Genomic DNA, 8,979 nt, shown 5'->3' on the forward strand with positions numbered 1-8,979 from the left:
TAGCGCTGGATAATAGTAGCTATTAATATTAGTTAACTATTTTAATAAGTAATTATTTTCTCTCTCTCTCCCTCAATATTCAGTTTAAAATCCTCTTGATCAGACTGAATCTCTTGGCAAACATCCTTTTCAGCCTTAATAAGAATCACAGGGTAGGAACTTCCCTGGTGGCGCAGTGGTTAAGAATCCGCCTGCCAATGCAGGGGACACGGGATCGATCCCTGGTCCACGAAGATCCCACATGCCATGGAGCAACTAAGCCCGCGAGCCACAACTACAGAGCCCACGCACCACAACTACTGAACCCACACACCTAGAACCCGTGCTTCTCAACAAGAGAAGCCACCGCAATGAGAAGCCCGCACACCGCAAAGATAGACCCAACGCAGCCAAAAAAAATCAATAAATAAATTTAAAAAAGAATCACAGGGTTACTTTCCAGAAGTCTGTTGTTTTGAAACTACAGTAGTGGTTCAGGTAATCAGAATCTGATCTCTGATGCCGTCTTTGTAGCTTTCCGACTACAGAACACAGCCAGGTAAGTCACAGTTTCTCCAGGTAGCACAACAGACTGGAGAAGGTTGGCATCTGGAGCCCAACCACCAATGATGTGGGACAGACAGTGGAAGAACACACCCCTCCTCAGTTACTAGAAAATTCGGTCCACATTGAATTTACTGAATATCTGTCACAATACCGTAGCACAGGTATTGTGCTCAGCTTAAAAGCAGAGTAGGAAACAAGGCAGTCATCGCTTTCCCAGAGCTCAAGGCAAAGACCGACATTAAATAATCGAAGGCCTGGGAAGTGCCCTAAGAGGTGCAGGGTTCCACGGGAGCTCATGGTCACAGTCAGCAGAACCCGGGTGAATTCTGCATAGGCTGTCGAGATGGGTGGTGGCCCTCAGCAATAAGGAAGACAGAGCAAATGTTACTCAAAAATACACCGAGGCATGCGGGGACTAATTTCTTCTGGAAGTCCTGGCAACCCAGGGACGAGAGCTTGCACACTTTTGCACACGAGGCGGTGGACCTCTGCCTGACAACGTGCAGCCTCCTGGCGCTGGGGCACTACCCACTGGAAGCTCATGCTTCTCTCCCCCTTTCCACCGACTCGTAGCACCAAACTGAGCCTCCGCCGGTGGGGAGAGAGCAGGCTTCTTCCAGCTACCGCATGAACCCCAGTGGTCCACACCCACATCAGGACTTATAACTAGTACGGCCTGTATATTTGCACCTCAGGGCACAAACGAGAAATAAGCTTCCCTCTCCTCACTCTGTCTCTCTTTCTCTCATTTTCTCTCTCTCCTGCTAGTTTAGCTCAAAGTCCGGCAACTTCTCCTTTTTTTTTAAGTAAGTAAATAGCTCAATGTTTACTTGCCTTCTCCCTCATGTGTCTAAAGGAAATGATAATATAGCCCTTCATTTTTCTTGCCATGAGTGATGTTTGCTGAAAGCCGGATACTAGTGTTAGTGGGGGGCTACACGGAAGGAATCTCTGCTGGGACCTCTCAGTGCAAAAGGAAGAAAGACCCCCATTTCTCCTGAAAAAGTAAAATACGCCCCTTTATCTCATCTAGGAGTTGTTTTTCTGTGACTGTGTTTCTTGGAATCCTGCCAGTATTCACTTTGTTGTCTTTCTAAGACTCTACGATTTTGGGACTCGATTCGCGTTAGAAACACTATTTGCTCGCAATGCATAGATTACCTTTTTTGAAATAATTTCAGATTTATAGAAAATTTGACATTCTACTGTAAGGGAAAGCTTTCCTTCTCCCTACATATTTATGTGTTTACCTCTGTGTGGATATGTGGATTCCCATTTTACTTAATGTGTTGTCATCTGTTACTACCACTACTTAACTTTGATGCTTAAAATGATCCAGATTTGGCCAGTGGGGATCCCTTCAAGCTGGCTTCTGTTCTTTGACAAGTGTCCATGATTCCTTGAACACTTCCTTACTTTCCTGAGAGCCACAATCATCTTGTACTTCCTCTGCTTCAACCCTGAGGCCAACCATTTCCAACAAGTCCTGGTTCCTTTTAGTGGATGTTGATATTTGGAAACCAAGATCTGGGCACTCAGAACGTTTATTTCTACTGGGCTGTCGTTTGTAAACCTCTCAGAGACTCGAGCTAGGAAATACATGCATGTGTGTACACAGACCCACAAACATACAGACTCACAGACAGCTATGTTTCCCTACCTCTCGGTGTGTCTATTTTTAAAACTCGTTAGTTTACGCACCAGTGCTTTCAGTTCCAATCCAGCACCTCAGGGTTCTCTTCAGCCTCTCTCCATCCATATTTTTTTTAATTAATTAATTAATTTATCGGCTGCATTGGGTCTTCGTTGCTGTGTGCAGGCTTTCTCTAGTTGCAGTGAGTGGGGGCCACTCTTCGTTGCGGTGTGTGGGCCTCTCACTGCAGTGGCCTCTCCCGTTGTGGAGCACAGGCTCTAGGCATGTGGGCTTCAGTAGCTGTGGCTCACGGGCTCTAGAGCTCAGGCTCAGTAGCTGTGGCACACGGGCTTAGTTGCTCCGCAGCATGTAGGATCTTCCCGGACCAGGGCCCGAACCCGTGTCCCCTGCATTGGCAGGTGGATGCTTAATCACTGCGCCACCAGGGAAGTCCCTCTCCTTCCATATTTGTCAGTCCCTTCTCCAACAGTGAGAAACGGTGTGTATTTATTTGCTCAATGTCCGTGTGTGTAATTGATCTGTCTACCATGCCAGCTGCCCCCTCAGCCTCCAGGGACTCCATGAGGGAGGAGAATGGGTAGAAAGAGTGACAGAATTGGAAGGAAGGAACGAATGGACGAATGAAAGAACGAATGAACAAACAAACAAAAGAAGGAGGGAAGGAAGGAAGGGAGGGAGAGAGGGAGGGAGAAAGGCACTAATTGCATCTAAAGGCTTCTCACCTACAGATCGTTCCAAAAAAAACCAAGGCTTACTCAAAGGGAGGGGTTCAATACTGTTTCCCAACACCAAATAGGAAGAGAAATGGAGAGTCAACTGTCTGTGCTTCTTGCAGCAACGCAAAGCTTCTGTTCACTACAGTCTCAAGGAGAACTATGGAGGCTCTTCTACAGACAATGAGATTATGGTTGAGGATGCTGCTGCCGCTGCCACCGCAGTGTCCCCATTTGGGCTCCACAGTTACATATCTCCTAATTCATACTCACGTGCTCGTCCGTGATCAACCACCCTGCCACCGTAGCTATGTTAAAAGAAGCCTACACAAGAGGCCAAGAACAATGCTTCCCCACTGAAGCTCTTCTAACGAAAGCTCAGGCTCTTGGGGAACAAATATAAAGGCAAGAATACCTTTAAAAAGGGTTATCAGGCCCTCATCCTCCCTAGGAAAGGTCTTGGTATTCTTTTTAGACATAAATAGTGACAGTTTCTGACTTTTTCAGGGTAGTGATGATGTATAACAGGCTCTGCAAGTTACAAAATTCTAAAGGTCGCATAACTGCGTTTGAGGAAAGGTAGGATATTACCTTATAGACATGTGTGGAGTATGAATATTTGACTGTGCTTGGAAGACCTCAGCAGAATTCCAATATATGAATAATATTCTTTACTTCCTTTTAGACAGAGAGGACTTAGCAAATCCTGATGATAATCTGGATCCCTCCTAGGCTCACATCTAATCTTTCATCTAAGCCTTCCTCAAACAATATCTTATCTAAGCTAACTTTTAGAAGCGTTTCTTTAAAGTCCCGAAGTCAAATTTCTGGGCCAAGTCTATCTAGTAAGTGATCAAAATGGTGCCCATCTGTCCACCAACAGCAGAATTGATAAATAAATTGTGATCGATTCCAGAGTGGAACATTATTCAGCAATGAATAATGCAACAACGCGAATGAATCTCACAAACATAACCAAACGGGAAAGTATACATGGTATGGTTCGGTTTACAGAAAGTTCAAACATAGACAAAACCAGTCTTTGGTGTTAGAAGTAAGGATAGTAGTTACTTGTCGAGGAGTAACTGAAAGAGGTTGTAATGAGGATTTCCAGAATTCTAATAATATCTTATTTCTTCATCTGTGTCTTGTTCATTTTTTAAAATTTCATCAAAATATACTCTTACATTTATATATATATATATATATATATATATATTAAAGTATGACTCAAAAGACTCCTTGAGTGAAACACCATCGATCCTTAAGGGTATCTACAAGTTTTGAGGGACAAAAGACTATTCATAGGTCACTTGCTAACATATCCAGGAAAAGTCAGAATTCTTTATGTCCCCGGCTATGGCAGTGGTCTTTTCATCTGTCCCAATGTCAGCTTACTCCAGAAAGCCTTAGCTTTATATATTTGAATCAGACACCTCTGATACCAAGTGGCTACCATTCTGCGGCTAGAGCACTTTTGGAGGTGAGGGGCCTCCATGCTTATACCCATATTTTTGAGAAAACTGACCCAAGTCAAATTTGCTGTTATGTGATTAAAAGCCCCCTGCTCACCCCAAGGATGTGGTGACACCCAATGATGACAGGTGGACACCACCAGAAGGCAGGAAAAGTCAACTGTCTTCTTTAAAATGTTGAACCTTAGGTTAAATTCAATCGTACTGAGATCCTGAGCTCGTATCCCATCTTTTAGTCTTACATAGCAGATATTTTTGAAAGCCTCCCATTCCCCAAGAGATTCTTTGCCCCTTCCAAATGACGTGAGCCTGCAACCACACTTATAGCTATGGGACCTAAACTGGTGGGGGACATTTGGATTTTTGTCACTTTGGAGAAGGGGAAAAAGAAAAATGAGATTTCTTTCTTTATCTCATCCTTTGTCACAGGATGCAAAAAATGTTAATCACAGAAAAGTTTTTGAACTCTCGCTTAGCTTTCCAGGAAGCAATTTAATCTTAAGGTAACATGTACATAACTGTTCCCTAGATCCACACTTAATGGAGTTATGTGGCTGCTGATATATTCACAGCAGCACTGCTCTGTAATAAAGTGATCAAGGTTGATGGCTTATTATTATCGTCACATTTATTTACACCCAGATTTTTTTTTTTTTTTTTTTTGGCTGGGCGGCACGCAGGCTCTTCGTTCCCTGACCAGGGATCGAACCCGTGTCCCCTGCAGTGGAAGCGCGGAATCGTAACCACTGGACCGCCAGGGAAGTCCCCACACCCAGATCTTGCTCAACTGATTTAAAGAGACTTTCTAACGTTTTTTCACTGCTACTATGTCATCTTTGCAGCTCTTTTTCCGTTCATAATTATTTGTAAACATGCCTTATTCTCAGCCCAATTCATAGAACTGCTATAATATCTAACTAGCAATTTTCATTTGTTCTCCATTTATTTCTTCCAAAATAAATCACAAGTTGCCTCTTCCATGGCAAGTTATCCAAGGTTTAACCAAGTTATATCCCTTCATTCTTGGCAGCGCAACCCTTGAATGAACGTGTCTGAAACGCATTCCCAATTGCATTTTAATCAGGGCTCTCATAAAACAATTCCTATATTTGGGCAATAGATGATTTATTTGAACTTCCTTGAATAAAAAATTATATTTCGAATGGTACTACGATCTGCGTACATTTCCTAAGAGACTTCCTGGCCTCTCTTTGCTCATCCAGTGATCGATAATATGCACAAGTGTAGCTACCACCTAAGCAACGCAGGTAGTATTTTATAAGCCTATAAAAAAAAAGGAAAGAGGGACTTCCCTGGCGGTCCAGTGGTTAGGGCTCCACACTTCCACTTCAGGGGGCACGGGTTCGATCCCTGGTGGGGGAAATAAGATCCGGCATGTTGCATGACGAGGCTAGAAAAAAAAAAGAGAGAGAAAGAAACCCTTCAGGATGCGTGTATATTTCCAAAATCAATAGATGAATGTGAAATGAAGCAGAATTTTGCTTAGGAATCAGGACTTCTCATTTTTCCACCAAGAACATGTATTATCCTTCTTTCTTCCACTTTTAATTTCTCCACTGCTGTGATTCCTCTCCTCATCTGAACAGCTTCTAAGCCCTTTGTTCTAAACTGACACTGTTTTTGCATTTCTCTACTGGTCTTACTACTCAGAATCTGCAAGTAGGGTTCACCAAACATGGTATCCTCTGGACTCAGCTCTGTGTCAGCTGCCGACGCACCCTTGTGGTTTCAAACCTCTACTGGCCCTTCCCTCCACAGCCTCATGCCCTACAGTCTCCAGTTACTTCTTGCAACTGGCAAAGGGAACTCTCTCTGCTTTTCCTCACAGATAATGGCCTGTGATGAAAAAGGCAAGTGGTTCTGAAGCTTTTTCAAATGGGGAAAGCGATGACACAGAAAGTTATAGTGCTTGCATACTGTTCAATAGTTAACGTAGTAGTTTATGTGACAGTTAGAAATAAACAACAGGCCTCCTAATTCCTAATCCCTGTGTCTGCAAAGAATTTAATAGTATTGTTTTATTGTCATTATATTGAGTTTTAAGATAATCTTCTATCATAGTAAGTGAAACTGTTCTCTCATTAATGGTGGCAACATAAAGTCTCCCTTTAAAATAACATATTTAAGTAAAACTATCGTTTAAGAACATTGAAATATATGATAGTAAAGATGATATGAGGATATGGCAAAAAACTGACAATTAAATGACTGAAGTCTGTGAAACGTCACTCTCTGGGAAACGCTATAGAGACTGGTGTGTAATTATGGCTGGGCTATTGAGATTCCACTGGCATTTACTCTGTTCTCTAATGGTACTTCCTGTGCCTCCTTGTGATTTAGATCTAGGTCACAATGGCAAGAGCCAATCCTACACTTTCTGTTCTGCCTTAATCCAGCCAAGGGCTGACTTCACCACCCTCCGTCGCTGGCTGGCGATTAGAGAAGAAATCCTATCACAGGTTTGCAACGGCCAGGGAATACATTGACAGGGGCCGAACTGGGTGACAGACTTCAAGCCCTGTAAAGGCCAGAAAATTAACCCTAATAAAGAAACAGGCAAGTTGGCCAGGATCAGGGAGCATAGATTTACATGCCACCTCACCCTTGGAACCCCAGTCTCTGAGTTTCCCTCTTTTCTGGCTCTTTCTAGAAGGTGTCCTGGGCAAGTGTACAACAGTGACAAAAAGAGCAGTACTCTGGGAAGCTCTGAAAGTCCACTAAGGATACTGTAAGCTGGGGACCATCTTTGCTGGATATTTGTGTTACTGCTGTCATAGCAAGTATTAATCTAACTAAAAAATGATAAATAGCTTATTTAAGCGGCAGATAGTTGGAATGGTAATTTTGTTCGTGGCAAAGCCATAAGAGGAAAAGCCCTATGGTGGAGGGGCAGGGGTAGGGGAGGGGCTCGGGGGGCACAGAGGTCGGGGAGATGAAAGATCTGGCTGTAGAAGAGGAACTGCATGTTTTCGTTTCAATTGTTAACCATTTACAGAACCAGAAGTTAGAACAACATTTCTTCACCTTGGGAACGTCTTCAAACTCTTATGAGCTTCAGTATCTTCATGTGAAAATAAAGACAGCAGTGACTGAGCGACCTCACACCAGCTAATGTGTGGATTGCATACAATAATGTATATAAAGCACCAGGACATACTAGATGCTAAATAAATGTGACTTCCCCACGAAGCCGAAAGAGCTCAGGTCAAGATCTGAATCTTACTATGGGTCAGTTTATTTGTTTATGCTCAAAGTTTTCCAATATGGACATGAGGCAGATTATAAGAATTCCAAATAAGAAAACAATGCATACATTTTCAGAATCAGAGAAGATATAAATTAGAATAGAAAATCAAGACCAGGGGAGAAAATCTAACATAGCTGTCCACAGCAATAAGTACTCTACAAGTACTGATGTGAACCAACTACGAAATTAGCTCTGGGCCTCCTAGCAACCCAAAAGAAAATGGGGAAAATGTTCAGTTACAAAATATTCCTTCATTCTCCATGAGGGAAAAAAATATCAAATGCTCATGGCAAACACGTTTTTCAGGGCACAGCGCTTCAACTGTCCAAGCTTTAGTCTCCTCATCTTGATAACAACAACAAAAATATCATCTAGCTTCCAGGGTAGACGTTGAAGGCTAAGTAGAATAATATATTTGGAAAAGTTTTCTTATAAACGTGGTGTGATTTGTAAGTGTTACTATTTTATATACCTTAATTTATCTAATAAAGAAGGCTTCTCACACTGTTGGATCTTCACTTATTTCTGAGCTAAATTTTTTTCTTTTTTTTTTTTTTGCGGTACGTGGGCCTCTCACTGTTGCGGCCTCTCCTGTTGCGGAGCACAGGCTCCGGACGCGCAGGCTCAGCGGCCATGGCTCACGGGCCCAGCCGCTCCACGGCATGTGGGATCTTCCCGGACCGGGGCACGAACCCGTGTCCCCCGCATCGGCAGGCAGACTCTCAACCACTGCGCCACCAGGGAAGCCCTGAGCTAAATTTTTTTTTTAATTTATTTTACTGAAGTACAGTGGATGTACAATGTTGTCTTAATTTCTGCGGTACAACAAAGTGACTCAGTTATACGTATATATACACTCTTTTTCATACTCATTTCCATTACGGTTCATCACAGGATATTGACCTCAGTTCCCTGTGCTATACTGTAAGACCTTGTTGTTTATCCATTCTATATATATATATAATAGTTTGCATCTGTTCATCCCAAACTCCCACTCCATCCCTCTTCCCCCACCCCCCCTCCCCCTTGGCAGCCACAGGTCTGTTCTCTGTGTCTGTGAGTCTGTTTCTCTCTCATAGGTATGTTGATTTGTGACATACTTTAGATTCCACATATAAGTGATATCATATGGTATTTGTCTTTCTCTTTCTGACGCACTTCACTCAGCTTTCTAATGAGCTAAATGATTTTTACTGTAGGAATACATAGCAGGCCCAGGTATTATACTAATAATTTACATGCATTCAATTACCCCTCAGAATAATAGTAGGTGCCGTCATTATCCCTATTCAGATGAAGAAATTGGGGCACAAAGAGGTCGAG

The sequence above is a fragment of the Neophocaena asiaeorientalis genome, unplaced genomic scaffold, assembly GCF_003031525.2.
Source record: "Neophocaena asiaeorientalis asiaeorientalis breed wild unplaced genomic scaffold, Neophocaena_asiaeorientalis_V1.1 scaffold4, whole genome shotgun sequence".
Classification (NCBI taxonomy): Eukaryota; Metazoa; Chordata; class Mammalia; order Artiodactyla; family Phocoenidae; genus Neophocaena; species Neophocaena asiaeorientalis.